Raw genomic sequence first — 15,987 nt, 5'->3', positions numbered from 1 at the left:
TAAATATTTAAATGCTTATTTTTTGTATATTACCTATAGTCACAAATATTTTAAAATTATTTATACTTTAGGATATAACATTTTGTTAAATAAATTTCAAGAGGCTTCATTGGTGGGTTATATATTTTATCTTAAAAAGAATACTTTAATATCATTGAATATCATTCTACATTTAATCAGTACTTTTTAATGAATCAAAATAATTTTTATTCAATCCTAGTAAAAATGATTTATGATCACATTGAAGAAAAATACAAAGCTTTAAGTATTCTTAATCATGTTGCCATTTTTTTTCTATAAATGTTCTTATTATAAAGCCATTTTCCTGATGATGGAAAACTTATGATCCTCACTTTCTATCTTATGCTCTAGGTTGTGGAAAATATTTTTCTTATATTAGGATTCAAGCAATTTCTGGGAAAGGATTTTGAAGAATTCACATTTATTTAAAAATATGTCCCACTTATTAAGGTTTCATTTAAATTGGTCTCACTCATTCAAAATCCATTTGATATCCCTCTCAACAATATTTTATTTGTTTTAAAAATATATATTTTATTGATTTTTACAGAGAGGAAGGGAGAGGGATAGAGAGTTAGAAACATCTAGAAACATCGATGAGAGAGAAACATTGATCAGCTGCCTCCTGCACACCCCCTACTGGGAATGTGCCTACAACCAAGGTACATGCCCTTGACTGGAATGAAACCTGGGAACCTTCAGTGCACAGGCCGACGCTCTATCCACTGAGCCAAACCAGTTAGGGCTCAACAATATTTTAGATTTTTTCTCTTATTTTGATTTTATTTTTCATAGAGTTATAGCTGTGGAAATCCATTGTAACTTACCTTGTACCTAGTGCAACTTTCCTGGTGGCCCCTCTGAGTATAGTGGCTGAGCATAAATAATCCCTTTGGATTCTCTTTCCTAAAATCCCTTTGCTAAGTCTATACTTTTCTAACCAAAATGGTACACCTCTCTTTAGATGAGTTGAATAATTTAAAATTTGCAACTCATTCCTTATTTCTACTGATTCTCTTTAGACAGTGGTGTGTGTCACATATGTGCCTTTCTAGGTTGATAGGAAAGGACAACAATAAGTTGAGTGTAGGGATGATTAAGCATGGGCTCAAGCTTATAGATCAGTGTTTTTAAATATGTAAGTCATAATCTTTTAGTGGGTCTGGAAATCAGTAGAGGCTAGTTTTTTGTTTATTTTTAATTATGAATGGAATAGATCAGAAAATAAAAAAATCATCTCAGATTGGTATTGGTAGGATAATTTTAGATTTCTGTATATGATAACTGGGTCAAAATATAAATAAATACTACATTTATTTGTAAGTTTTAGCAATGGTTTTTAATTAGGAGAGTGGCTTAGTCAGATATTTATTCTATGTATATGTAAAATATGTATTACTTTACTTTGACAGAGGTGGGGGAAATGGTGTATGAATGTGATGTGAGAAAAACTAGAGATAAGCAAATCAGTTGATAGACTGTTGTAATAGTCCAGAGAAATATGATAAGGTCTTGGCCTATCAGTGTAGCAGAGAGTGCGAGAAGCAAGCATTTTAAGAGCTGAGTGAGAAGGCAAAAGGGCAGTGGGTGATTGTCAGCTCCATATGGTTTTTAAGGAAAATGTTTGGGGGATTATCATATCATTGGTTTGGGTGATTAAGCATCATTACCAGAGAGAATAAAAGAATCAAACCAGGCCCAGGGGTGGGTGAGTGGTGAGTAGTTCAGATTTTGATATGATGATGTGGTACCTGTACTTTATCCAAGGATATACATCCAAGAAGTAGTTGGGGATATAAAATTGAAGCACTCAGTTAACTGGGAAAGTAGATTGTGACACCAATGGATATATGATTAGATAAAATAAATACCAGAGAGAGTCCTAGGTAACAATAATGCTAAAGGAATGGGTAAAGAAAAAGGATCCCCCAACTCAAATGAGAACTAAAACTTAAACTCTGGTTCTTGGAGAACCAGAGCTGAGGTAGCAGAGGAATAAAAGGGGAAAACCCCAATAGTATCAAGTGTAGCAGAAAATCAGTCAACTACTTGAGAGATTAAATATGTCTTTTGGGTTTGGCCAAATAGAAATCAAGGGGGTATTTGTCATAACAGTTTTAATATACAGGGGTGAGCAAAACTAGGTTTACACAAATAAAGAATATAATAATCCTATCTAATAAAAGAGTAATATGCAGATTGACCATCACTCCAACACACAAGATGGCTGCCCCCATGTGGTCAAAGATCCTGCCCCCATGTGGACACAAGATGGCCACCACAAGATGGCCAGAAGGGGAGGGCAGTTGAGAGGGACCAGGCCTGCAAGGGAGGGCAGTTGTAGGTGATTCGGCCAACAGGGGAGGGCAGTTGGGAGGGATCAGGCCTGCAAGGGAGGGCAGTTGGGGGCGATCAAGCCTGAAGGAGAGGGCAATTAGGGGTGACCAGGCCAGCAGAGGAGGTAAGTTGGGGGTAAACAGGCTGGCAGGGGAGCAGTTAGACATCAATCAGGCTGGCAGGAGAGTGGTTAGGGGGTGATCAGGCTGGCAGGCAGAAGCGGTTAGGGGCAATCAGGAAGGCAGGCAGGCGAGCAGTTGGGAGCCAGCAGTCCTGGATTGTAAGAGGGATGTCCAACTGCCCGTTTAGGCCAGATCGGGTCTAAACGGGCAGTCGGACATCCCTTGAGGGGTCCCAGATTGGAGAAGGTGCAGGCTGGGCTGAGGGACACCACCCCCCCGTGCATGAATTTCGTGCACCGGGCCTCTAGTTAATAATAATACAAGAATAAACTCTGTTTCACATACTCACAACTGCAAACTTACTTATTTCTGTATAAGTGGGTGGAAATACTCTATTTCTGTAGGTGTGAGGAGGAAATGATAAGTTAGGAAAAGTAGACTGGGATTGCACATGCATTCCTCAAAAACAATTGACTGAGTAGGGAAAGAGAGAGAGTGGTATGTAGACAGGAAGTAGGGGGACTGTACTTATGTTACTTGGTACATTCTATTTTGCAAGTCTAGATTGATGGATAAACATGCCAATATAATTTATATTGTATTTTTTGATGACTGTATTTAACACATCCAAAGATGATTTTTTAGTTATTATTAAAATGTCATTCAGTCATATTTTAAACATGCTACATATGTTGTCATCACTTAAAGTAATAAATATGTCAAAAATATTAGTGGAGCTGAACAAATTGAGTCTTATGCCTGGTATTCCTCAGGTATACTATGCATAGATAAATAAGATATAATTCCCATTTTAAGAATTTCCTCTCAAATTGAGGACAACAGTTATACAATCAAATAAATTATAATACTATATGATAAGTGCATCCATAGAAGTATGTTAAAAAAAAAAAGAGAAAACGGTTTATTCTGTTTGAGGTTGGTGTGGTCAGGGAAATATTCATACACCCTTCAATAGTTAATATGAAATTTGAAGGATGAATAGTTCCGGAAGTAGGCAGGTTTGGGGTACAGGGTTCCAGAAGGAGAAAACAGTTGCCCCGAGGCCCAAAATATCAGGTTGTGCTGGTGTAATTTAAAGTGTGTACTCAAGGCTGGAGCCTATGAGTGTGTGTACCTCTGTGTGTGTGTCTGTGTGTGTGTGGTTGTGTGGGATGGGAGTCCATGTGTGTTTGGGGGTGAGTGTAGGTGGAGTGTGCGAAAGAGAGAGAGGAAGAAAGGAGACTGGAAGTAGAAGTACTGCATTAGAATCTCTGAAGAATGGGACTTTGTGGAATTGGGAGAAAATGAGTAACACATGACTTTACTTTTAATACTGTATTTTGAAATTTGACATAACATGATGGTTTTTTTGTGTTTTTCAAAGTCACTATGGACTTTATTTAAAGCCTGAGAAACACTTGTCTACTCATCAGTCTCAGTCACGGATGTTCGTGGGAATAAGTAGGAGAGGTAGGAGGTAGGGTGGATTTGAGAAAGTTTCACAGGTAGTATAATTAGAGTACAGTGGTTCATTAGATGTGATAATAAAGCAAAGAGGAGAAGAAATAACTCACTTTAGCTCAAGAGATGAAGTGGATGTGATAAAATCAAAAGAGAATTAATTTATGTACTAGCATTATGCTAAGTGATATAAGCCAGTCAGAGAAAGACAAGTACCATGTGATTTTACTCATATGTGGAATCTAATGAACAAAATGAACTAACAAGCAAAATAGAGACAGACTCATAGATAGAAAGCAGGCTGACAGCTCGGGGGGGGGGGGGGTGGTGGGCAGGGGTGCAGATGGGAGTGAAGGGATTGAGCTAAAAAGAAAAAAAAAGGAGAAAAAAACTCATGGACACAGACGGCAGTGTGGTGATTGTTGGGGGTGGGAGGATGGAGGGAGTTGGAGGAGGGTATGGGGTGATAAATGGTGATGGAAGAAGACTCAACGGGTTGGTGAACACACAATAGAGTATACAGATGATGTGTTTTAGAATTATGCACCTGAAACCTGTATAATTTTGTTAACCAGTGTCATCCAATTAAAAAACAAACAAACAAATTCTGATTTAGCATTAAACTTGTGTGTTAGTGGCCAATCAAAATATCCAAAAGATAGTTGGCTATTCATATTTTAACCTCACAAGACACTTAGATGAAATATACTAATTTGTGAGCAATTTACTGTATTTTTGAGCAATTAAAAGCGTTAAGACAAATGAAATAGCATAGGAAGATAAAGAGAGTTAAAGGAAATAAGGTAAAAGGCAGTATAGAGGGTCTCACCAGTACTTAACCAAAGAGCAGAGGGATTAAGTAAATTATGCAAGATCATGCAAGAAGAAACGTGTCCCAGTTTTCCTGGAACTTTCTGTGTTTTAGTACTGACAGTCCCATGTCCTGGGAACCGGCCTTAGTTGTGGAAAACTGGAATGGTTCATGACATCAGAACTGGTGAAGTTGGCATATGAAAGTAAAAACCCAGAAAAAGAATATATAATCAAGAAAAAAATATGCTTTTACAAATAATGTTTATATTACTGTGGAAGGTGACATTATCTATATACTAGAGGCCCAGTGCATGGATTCGTGCACTGGTGGGGTTCCTCAACCTGGCCTGTGCCCTCTCGCAATCTGGGACCACTCGGGGAATGTTGGACTGCCAGTTTCAGCCTGATCGCCTGCAGGGATCGGGTGGAAACTGGCAGTCCGACACCTCCCGAAGGATGTAGTAGTGCGAGAAACAGCAGGTGACCCGGGGAGGAGCCCGAGCCCCAGCTGGGTGCCTAGCCGCTCCTGCTCATCCTGGCCCTGCTGCGCCTGCCACTCACACCGCTGCAGCTGCAACCTCACTCGCCAGAGATGAGCCTGGCATCTTGTTCCCATTGATCAGCTGTCCCCTGGTGGTCAGTGTGCTCCCACAGTGAGAGTGCCGCTTAGCTGACTCATGGGCACCACAGTGGAGCGGTAGTGAGCCTACTGAGCAGTGGCAGCGGCAGGCGCAGTGGGGCCGGGATGAGCAGGAGTGGCAGGCAGGAGAGTGGAAGAGAAAGGGAAAGACAGAAGAAACAGCAATGTGAGAGAACTGATCGATTGGTTGTCTCCTGCAGGCGCCCTGACCAGGGCCAGGCGGGGGAGGAGCCTGTAACCAAGGTATGTGCCCTTGACTGGGATCGAATCCCAGACCCTTGGGTCTGCAGACTGACACTGTATCCACTGAGCCAAAGCAGCTAGGATGATGTCTGATTTTTATCATTTAGAATTCATCTGACCTTAGACAAAAGACCAAGAAGTGATTTTATCATTTACAATAATATTTTTAAGATTCATCTATGTTACAGAATGAATCAGTATCTCATATCTTTTATTGTCAAATAATATTCCATTGTATGTATATGCCAGTCTTTTGTTTATTCACTCATCAGTTAATGGACACTTGGTCTGTTTTCCAGTTTTATACTATTATGTATAATCTGCTTTTAACATTTATGTGCAAGTGTTTGAGTGGATGTATGTTCTTAGTTCTCTTGAGTATAAAACTAGGAATGGAATTACTGGGTCATATGGTTACTCTGACCACTGGGTCATATGTTTACATATTTTAGGACCTGTCAAGATGTAATTCAAAGCAGCTGTGCTATTTAACATTCCTACCAGCAATGTAAGAGGATACCAATTTCTCTGCATCCTTGACAACACTTGTTATTGTTGGTCTTTTTTGTTATAGCCATCATTGTGGGTATGAAGTATATGAATGGTTATCTTATTGTGGTTTTGATTTGTATACCCTTACTGAATAATGATGTTGAGCATTTTTTCATGTGCTCATTGGCTATTTGCATTGCTCCTTTGGAGAAGTATTGGTCAAAATCTTTTGTTCATTTTTAATTGGGATATTTGTTATTTTATTATTGAGTTGTATGAATTCTTTATATATAATGAATACTATCCTTGTCAGATAAATAATTTGCAAATATTTTATCCCATTTATTTTCTTGATAGTACCTTAAAGCACAAGTTTTTAATTTTGATGAAGTCCAATTGACATATTTTTCGTTTGGTTACTTCTGTTTTGGTGTCATATCTGATAAATTATTGTCAAATCCAAAGTCTTAAAGATTTACCCCTAGGTTTTCTTCTAAGGGTTCTATAGTTTAAGATCTCACATTTAGGTCTTTGATCCATGTTGAGTTACTTTTTGCGTATGGTGTGAGATAGGGGTTCAGTTTTATTTTTTTGCATGTGGATATCCAGTTGTTAAAAATTAGTGAGAGCAGATATATGTGTCTTGCTCTTGATTGTAGAGGGAAAGTTCTCACTCATTCCTTATTAAATATGACATCAGTTGTGGGGTTTTAGTAGCATAACCAATGGGGACAGACAGTAGGGGGGTGAGGGCCTGTGATGGGAGGAGGGACCGGGCTAGGCGAGGTCAATGAGGGAAAAAGGAGACATATATAATACTTTCAACAATAAAGAATTAAAAAAGGAAACCCCATAACCATTCATAAAAACAAAAACAAAACCCAACAAAATAATAAAAATAAAAGACCTTGTAGACACAGTTTATACTGTTAAAGATTCTGTGGTTTGGGTTTCACTGATTACCTTTAGAAAAATTGGGAAACTGATTTTGATATGGTATTTATATTTACTTATTTTTCTTTTGTTAGTCAGATCTGTATATGTCTTTTAATTACTGATCACTTTTATTTATTTAACAAAAATGATTCCAAGTAAAAATTCAGATTATTTAGTCTCAGGATTTTATTTTGCCATTCTGTTCCTGTCCCCTCTACTTCCTTTTTTTCTAGAAATGATCTTTCTGTGCCATGGTAATTCACATCCTGGACTGGATCATTGAGTATCATCTGTGTTGAGGCTTTTGACATACCCTTTCCTTCTTCACAGCCTCAGATGAGTCAGCCTTGAATTGACAAGGGAGGCTGCATCCACATTTTTCTTTCAATAGGCATAGTTTTTCAGGATTCAAGGGTGTGGCCTTTTTCAGGAGAATCAATTTTGGTACAAATTTAATTATGTGACACAGGGACTTCTCATGACCAATATGTATAGGACAAGAATGAATTTAATCATGTAAATGTGATAGCTTATTAAGCTAATTTTAAAATAGTCAACCTTGAGAACCAGAAATATAACTGAGAAAAATCTATATTAATATCTTTACTTTTCCCAAAGCAGTATGGGAAATACACATATATCTTTATACTTGAAACTATGGTTTCTCATTTAAAATTACATATTTAACATCAAAATTATATCTTATACTAGGTAAAATTAAAATGTTTTTAATATATGTATATATGTATTTAATATATTTTTTATTGTTGATAGTATTACAGATATCTCCCATTTTCCCCTCTTTATTCCCCTCATCCCAACCCCTCCCCCCCCTCCCAGGTCAGTATATTTTTATTGATTTCATAGAGGAAGAGATAAGAAGAGAGAGATAGAAACATCAGTGATGAGAGAGAATCATCGATTGGTTACTGCCTGCACACCCTCTACTGGGTATAGAGCCCACAAGCTGGGCAGGTGCCCTAACTGGGAATCAAACACTGACCTCCTGGTTCACAGGTTGACACTCAACCACTGAATCACACTGGCCAGGCAAAAGTGTTTTTTGAAATTGTAAACAGTTGGACAGAAACCCTTGTCACTAAATCTTTAAGCTCTGCATACCAGAAGTGGTTTTCAAGATGTGAGTACTATTGCCCAGATCTCTATGTCTTACAGTATTAGTGGATGGAAGAAGTTTCGTGGATAAAATAAAACATTGGGCAACTGTCACTATTTCAGACATACCCCCTTCATGGATTCAGTTATTCCTCTCATAAGCCTGGCAGAGGCTCTGTGAATACTGGGATCCATCTGCTTTTCCCTGTTCTTGATCTAGCCCTTCTGCCCACCCTGAGCCATATGCTGTCCTCTACTCCTGAAGCTCCACAGATTTATACTCAGTCTTGTCCCAATTCTCCTGAATTCTGATCTCAGTGCAGGTGTGGTCTAATCCTTTAGTGGAAACCTGTCAAATCAGTTTTGGATGAGGAGGTAGCATGGAGGAGAGGGGAAGTGGACTACTTCAGCAAGTAGAAGAGTGTATAGTAGGGAATGCAATGCACGGCTTGCTCTGCCAAGTCAGGCTGTTCATTCTCCCTTCAACAAATGTGTGTTCAGTCTGTACCATAGTTCCCCTTATCTGCAGTTGCACCTTCCTAGGTTTCATTTACCTGCTGTCAACCACAGTCCAAAAATATTGAATGAATATTCCCAGAAATAAGCAATTCATAAGTTTTAAACTGCAGGCTGTGCTGAGTAGCCTGAAGAAATCTCACTCTGTCCCACTCTGTCCAGGCTGGACACGAATCACCCCTTTGTCCAGTGTATCCAAGCTGGATATGCTACCCGCCCATTAGTCACTTAGTACCTGTCTCAATTATCAGGTTGACTGTCACAGTATCGCAGTGGTTGTGTTCAAGTAACCCTTCTTTTACTTAATAATGTCCCCGGTGTGCAAAAAATAGTGATGCTGGCAATTTGGACACGGCACAGAAAAGGCATAAAGTGCTTCCTTTAAGTGAAAAGTTGAAGTTCTTGACTTGCTAGTAATGAGGAAAGAAACATCTATACTGACGTTGTTAGGATTTATGGTTAGAACAAGTCTTTTATTCACAAAATTGCGAAGGAGAAAGAAATTCCTCCTAGTTTTGCTGTCACTCTTCAAGCAGAAAAGTTATGGACACAATTCACAATAAGTGCTTAGTGAGGTAGAAAAGGCATTACATTTGCGAGTGGAAGACATGAGCAAAAACATGTTCTGATTGACAGCACCGTGCTGCACCAGAGAGCATGGAACCTGCATGAAGACTTCAACAAGGGATCCACTGAAATGAATGATACCAAGCCATTCACAAGGAAGGGATGGTTAGATAGACTCATAAACAGATTTGGATTGAAAATATAAAAATGACCAGAGACGTTGTGTCTGCCGATGAAGAAGCTGCTACCACATTTCCCCAGAGTTAAAGAAGTTGATCAGAGTTCAGTACTCTCCAGGGTTCCAGCATCCACTAGGAATATGGGAAGGTATTCCTCATGGATAAGGAAGGCTATCGTACCGTGTGCAGAGCCCAGTGACAGGCACTGGGTGTGATGATAAATAAAGCAGAGTCCTTCTCCTGGTAGAACTTAGAGCATGGGAGGAGAGGATGTAAACAACAAAATAACATAGATGCTAAAACTTTATTTTCAACAAGGGCCTAAATGGGGTGCAGTGATAAGCTACTCAGGGGAAGCTGATTATAAAGCATGCTCAAGTAAGGCTCTGAGAGGAGAGACATGAATGGTGAGAACTTGTGAAGAGCCATTGGAAGGGGACACCAGGCAGAGAGGATGGTGTGTGCAGTGGCCTTTATATGAAGATCAATGTAGCATGTTTGGGGAACTAAAAGAAAGTCAGAGAAAAGTGAGGAGGAGGAGAAAAATGGATGAGACTGATGCGATAAACAAGGGTTCCATCTTAGAAGCCTTTCTGATCTTTGGATTTTATGCAAGACTATTGAGAAACCCTTGAAGCAGTTCAATGAAGGGGGATTGTAATCCAATGTGTGGCAAATGGTTTAGGCAAAACATTATGGTATTTTGGACTCTGTTGGTGGCAATAGGGATGGAGCAAGTGGAAGCAATGAAAGAGAAGAGGAACTTCTAGTGCATAATGAAGGGTGGAGACTCCATTAAGTCATGTGTGAAAATCTCTAATATGCTTAATAGGTCTTCTGTTCACTGAATACATAATGCGTAAGTACCTACCTATTTTCTCATAAAGTCTTAAGCAACTTATGTACACAAATGTATCTCTAGTGGCATATATAAGTGAAAATTTTAAAAATCTCAATTGTATTACTTTAGGTAATATTATATAGAACTTTAATATAAAAGAAAAAATTATGGCAAGTATATAAAATTGAGTAAAATCTAAAACATTAGGTTTTGCCAATTTAAATAATTTTTGTGATTTTTTTTCACTCTGATATCCTGTTGATGTAGAAGGTTTAACAATTTTGTAGGTGTTTGTATACACTAGAGGAAGTGAATATTTAAAAATACAGACTAGACAAAAATATTGCTCCTTTTTGAAAGATATCTCATTTACTGAGTAAAATTCAGCAAGAAGAAGGTGAACATGTTTTCATATACAAAGGCTCTTTTAGCTATATATTTTATTATGAATGAATATACTATTCTGAGACATGCAGCCTCTTCTGTACTATTTTAGGCACATGTTTATTTCAAAACTAGGGGCCCAGTGCTCGAAGATTCGTACATGGGGGGTGCGTCCCTCAGCCCGACCTGCACCCTCTTCAATCTGGGAGCCCTCAGGGGAGCCCTCTCCAATCCGGAAGTTTTTGTCTGTCTTTGCATTCATATGAGCAAATTGTCTGAGACCCCAACCCAGTTTGGTTTGGTGCTCACAGAATAATAGAGGTCTTTTTTTTTCTTTGCTCCATTGGTAGAGATTTCCTATAAGTTGCAGGATATCTTCCCTTTAATTTTTCCTCGACACTCTGACTTTACTATGTCTCTCACCTTTGCTTTCCCTTCATCCCCCACCCACAACAGTAACTTGCTCCAGGCTCACTTTGCTCTAGTGTCTAGGAGGTCCCACAAAGTGTCTGCCACCAGAACTACGATTCCCAGAATTCCTGGTGCTCCCCATGCTCTTGGTCAGGGGCTGCACAAACCAGAAGGACTGTGAGCTCCAGCTGCCCCCAGGCCAGGCTGACAGGACTGCACACTCCAGTGGTGTCCCTGGGACCCCGGGTGCTTGGCGCCGGTGTGCACACGCGCGCGCTGGCCACAGGCTCTAAGAGGCAGGGTCCTGGCCACTTGGAGCTTGCGTGTGTGCTGCCCACAGGCCCACCATCTTTGTCAGGTTAATTTGCATACTCGCTCCTGATTGGCTGTGGGCATCATGGAGGTATGGTCAATTTACATATTTGTCTATTATTAGTATGGATTGTGATGAGTTTTATTTTTTTGTTAAGGTAAACATTTTTTTCGTCTAACAATAATAGGTGTTCAATGTCACAACCTGTAGTTTTATTACCACCTGTGGTAGGGGTACTATTGAGAAGGTATATTAGAAAAATAAAAGATCCAAGTACAGATACATGTTTTTATCTTTTAGAATTGAGTAAGTACAGCCAGTAACTTAAAAATAGATAACACTAGGAATGCTGACATTTCCAATTTATGGTTATAATTAGGAAGTGACAGAATTAAAAAAAAAAAAACAGTGTGGTTTTTATAAGTCTTCATTTTCTTTATATGATTTGCAGTTTTATGCAATTCATTCAATGCCAGTTCACAAGTTTAACAAAGCCCCTATTTCTGCTGTAACTATTTTAAGATAATATTGTGTTTTTCTCTGTCTGAGGCTCAGAAGAAAAAATGCCTTCTTTAACTCGTGGGTGCTAAAAGAGTTTAGTTCTGTTAGAGTAGAGCTGTAGTACTTTTATATGTAACAGCTATGTCTTGTGGAACTTGACTAGTTATTAATTGCTTTCACAAGTATCCCTTGTTGACTAACTTAGGTCCTCTGTTAATGGTACTCTTGAGTAGTTCCTATGCTGAAGACTCTGCTATTGAGGACCTTCTCCCTCCTTTGTGTACTGTCTGTGTCTTTTGTTCTTGTGAATAGAAGATGCATTAGCCAAATGCAGTTTTCCCCCCTTCCTGTGAGGGTTTATGACTTGACTCCTATTTGATTTGATCTTGTTGATTCTATCTGGAAGGCTAAAGGTCACTTTATCTTAAGCCTGGGACCAGCCACAAGCAGTCAGCTCAATGGATCTCCATTCTTTCAGCTTCCATAGGAACCAGAACAAAGTCTTATTTTTAAAAATATATCCTGAAAAAACTAAGGTTTTACAAGCCCAGCAGACTTATGATTGAGTTCATTTAATAACAGCTCCACGGTCAGGCCACATGATGTGGGTAACAGCTGAGCTTTGGTGATGTGAGCATTCGGCCTATATATGGCAGAGAAGACATGAACCCTGGTAGTGACTTGCTCCATGGTCACCCAACAGGAAAGGGGCATATCTAGTTCTGGAAATCAAGTACCTTGATTCACAGTACAGGATGGATTCAAAAGATGCAGATAATATATACTATTATCAAGAAGTTTGCAAATCCTCAGGGAGTAATGGGTAAACCCTAGCTTTAAGGTTGAACCATATATTTTTAGTCCATGCTCTAGTACTCACTTACTGGGTGACATTGGCCCAGATGTTTTACCTATTTTAATCTTAGTTTTCTCATTTGGAAAGTAGGAACAATATTATTGCTAGTTATTTCACTGGGAGTTTTTGGGGATGAAAGGAGAGAAAGTACATAAGAGAGTTGTGTATAGATACTATAAAATATTCACATACGCTACTAAAGTAACAATGAATAACTACATTATTCATTATTTCACCTATTTAACAAATATTTACCAAACTCTTACAGTGTGCACATATTGGCATAATTAAAAAAAAAAAAAGGCCAATTCAGTAAAAACGTATAGCTGCATCTTTTCTTATCTGTTACTGTTTCTTTCTTTTTTGTTGTTGTTAAACTTTACCCAAGGATATTTTTCCCATTACTTTTCAGAGAGAGAGAGAGTAGAAGGGAGGGATGGGGGGGGGGGGGGAGGAGATGAGAGTGAGAGGGGAGAGTGAGAGAGAGAGAGAGAGAGAGAGAGAGGTTGGTTGCCTCCCACACATGCCCCTACCAGAGGGGGGAAGTGAACCTACAACCCAAGTACTGGTATGTGCACTTGGCCAGGAATTGAACCTGAGACCCTTCGTTGTGCAGATCAGTGCTGTAAACACTGAGCCAAACAGACCAGGACTGTTACTGTTTCTTATTGAAAGAAGTGGTATAAAAAGGCATGAGTCACTTTTAAAAAAATGATACACCCCATCACACACAACCCCATCATATATCAAATGCTGCCTACTGTGCTTGAGTAGGGAGGCCAGGAAATGTATATGTGGAAAATTCCCCCATGTTATCTTGACATTCTCTCTTAATTTAGAACCACTGGTATGTCCCACTGAGATGATTAGTAAAAATGAAGATTAGCTGGAGTGAATGACAATTTCATAAATCACAACTGATATCAGTATCACTGAAATGGGCTTCTCTTCCAAAACTCATGTAGACAGGATGCAAAGGGAAATAAATATGGGCAATATTATTAGAAAGTTGCTGTGCCTTGGGGCCCAGCCTGGTTACTCTGTGAATCACTGCTATTTCCTCTGCTCTTCTGCAGTCTTTTGCCCAGAATGAGAACGGTCTGCCTGTGCCAAGAAAATAGATGGCTGTTGTGCAAAAAACAGGAAGCTTATAGCCAAAGGAGAATCTGTACTTCTGCACTGGTATTAGAAGGAAGGCATTAAAATAAAAGATCATGCCCAGGACCTTGGGCAGTTTATGCAACAAATTAATGTTTATTTAGTAAAAAATGATTTTGGTGGATAAGTGAATGCACTCATCTATAATGCATATAACAAATATTAAACCTTGTGAATGTGTCTAGGATATCTGTAATGATTTTGGTTAGCATCGCTAGTAATATATAATTGAGGTCATTGGTTGTACAGTTTCAGAACAATACATACTGAAGCAGACCTTTTCAGTCTTATTTAACTCTGGGTAATATTAAATAAGATTTCCATTATTTTCACATGACCCATATATACAGCACGTATTTTGACATTTACTAACTCCTTTTTACTCATTTATTCAACAAATATTGATACAGAAAACAAGAGGATATAACTTAGTTAAGCTGACAGATAAATAAATAAGTACAACAAAGCTATGATTATAAGGCTGTGAAAGAACTTAGAGATTGCCAGGAAAGAATGGAGAAATCTAACTCAAAATTGAATGTCAGCAAAACTTGTTAGAGCCAGTAATACTTGGCATTTTATCATATTTGTGTTAACAATTATATACTATCTGATATTTTCTATAATCTTTTTAAAATATTTACTGAGCATAAGCTATATTTCAAATGCTATACTAAATTAGAGGATAAGGGAAGGAAGCCTGCTCCCCTACCCCCAATAATGTTAGGTATAGGATCTGCCCTCAAGTAATTTATACTTCAGTTGTGGAAGATGAGAGGTGGGTGGATGTATAGATGGATGAGTGGATGAATGGATGGGTGGGTAGAAAGGATACATTGATGGCTATGTAGGTAAAAAAGATACCTTACAAGTAAATGATAAAATGAAGTGAATTACTTAAAAATGTATATAAAACTTCCTGAAAGGGGTGGTAGGGACACTTAGTAGGTATGCCAATAATGTGGCTGAAGTGGTCTGGAGTCAGGAAAAGCTACAGAAGGAAAAGAACTTTAGTTTTTCTTCAAGAAAGAGTTGTGATTAGATAGAAAGGAAAGATTAGGGCATTCCTGACTAAGAAAATGACAGTTAAGAAAGTTCAGAGTGAGAATGAAGCAATCAGGCAAAGGGGGCATCCTATATAATAAAAGGCTAATATGCAAATCGACTGAACGTAGGAGCAACCCGTCACTATGATTTGCACTGACCCCAGAGGGCAGACACTCAATGCAGGAGCTGCCCCCTGGTGGTCACTGTGCTCCCACAGGGGGCGTGCTGCTCAGCCAGAAGCCAGTCTCAGGTCTCAACGCAAGTGCAGCCGTGGTGGTGGGAGCCTCTCCCACCTCCGTAGCAGCGTTAAGGATGTCCGATGGCTGGCTTAGGCGGGAAGCAGGCCTAAGTTGTCAGTCAGACATCTCCTGAGGGCTGAGGGACCCCCTCCCAAAGTGCACAAATTTTGTGCACCAGGCCTCTAATTGAATATATAATCTGATTTGAGAAGCATTTTTTTGGCAAAAGAGTTGGGGAATATAAACCTCTAAAGGAAGGTTGGGACCAGTTCATAAATCCAGGGTCAGGAAACTGGTTTTACCCTGAAGGAAGACACCAAAGTATCTGAACATGGAGCTACCCAGTTGAAAGGAATGTTTCAGGATGATAAATTTTTCAGAAATTTGCATGATGGATGATAATGGGGCATTCCTGGAGAGAAAGAGACCAATTAGTAGGGACTAAAATAGACCAGACATAGTTAATAATAGTAAGAATAATGATAGTGGTTACAGAAGAAATGGATGAGAGAGGCATCTGGAAGGAGAAAGCAGCAGGCTTTAGTGACTTTAGCAAAGTGAATGTAGCAAAGACAGGAACAAAGAAGAGGAAAGACTCAAAGAAATTGTCCAAGAATTTGAACCTCAGGTCACCTTAGCCAACTTAATGAAAATATAAACAAGTGGAAAAGGCATGCAGCTTTAGGGAATTGCATTCCCTAAAATGTGTACTTCTTTTCTGATGCTTTAAGAAGATCTACAGGAAAGACAACTCTGGCACAATGTAAAGAACTATTTCATGTTGGAGCATCAAA

General features: G+C 39.0%; 1 protein-coding gene across 4 annotated transcripts in view; it reads left to right on the top strand.

Moving 5' to 3' along the window:
* RIMS1 (regulating synaptic membrane exocytosis 1) overlaps positions 1-15,987 on the top strand; it is a gene marked incomplete at both ends in the record, with an annotated part of 410,367 nt that overhangs the window by 79,630 nt on the left and 314,750 nt on the right. The window lies entirely within an intron of this gene.

The sequence above is a fragment of the Cnephaeus nilssonii genome (assembly GCF_951640355.1).
Source record: "Cnephaeus nilssonii genome assembly, chromosome: 9".
Classification (NCBI taxonomy): Eukaryota; Metazoa; Chordata; class Mammalia; order Chiroptera; family Vespertilionidae; genus Cnephaeus; species Cnephaeus nilssonii.
The sequence above is the reverse complement of the archived record's forward strand: the minus strand, read 5'-3'. Positions and strand labels throughout refer to the sequence as shown.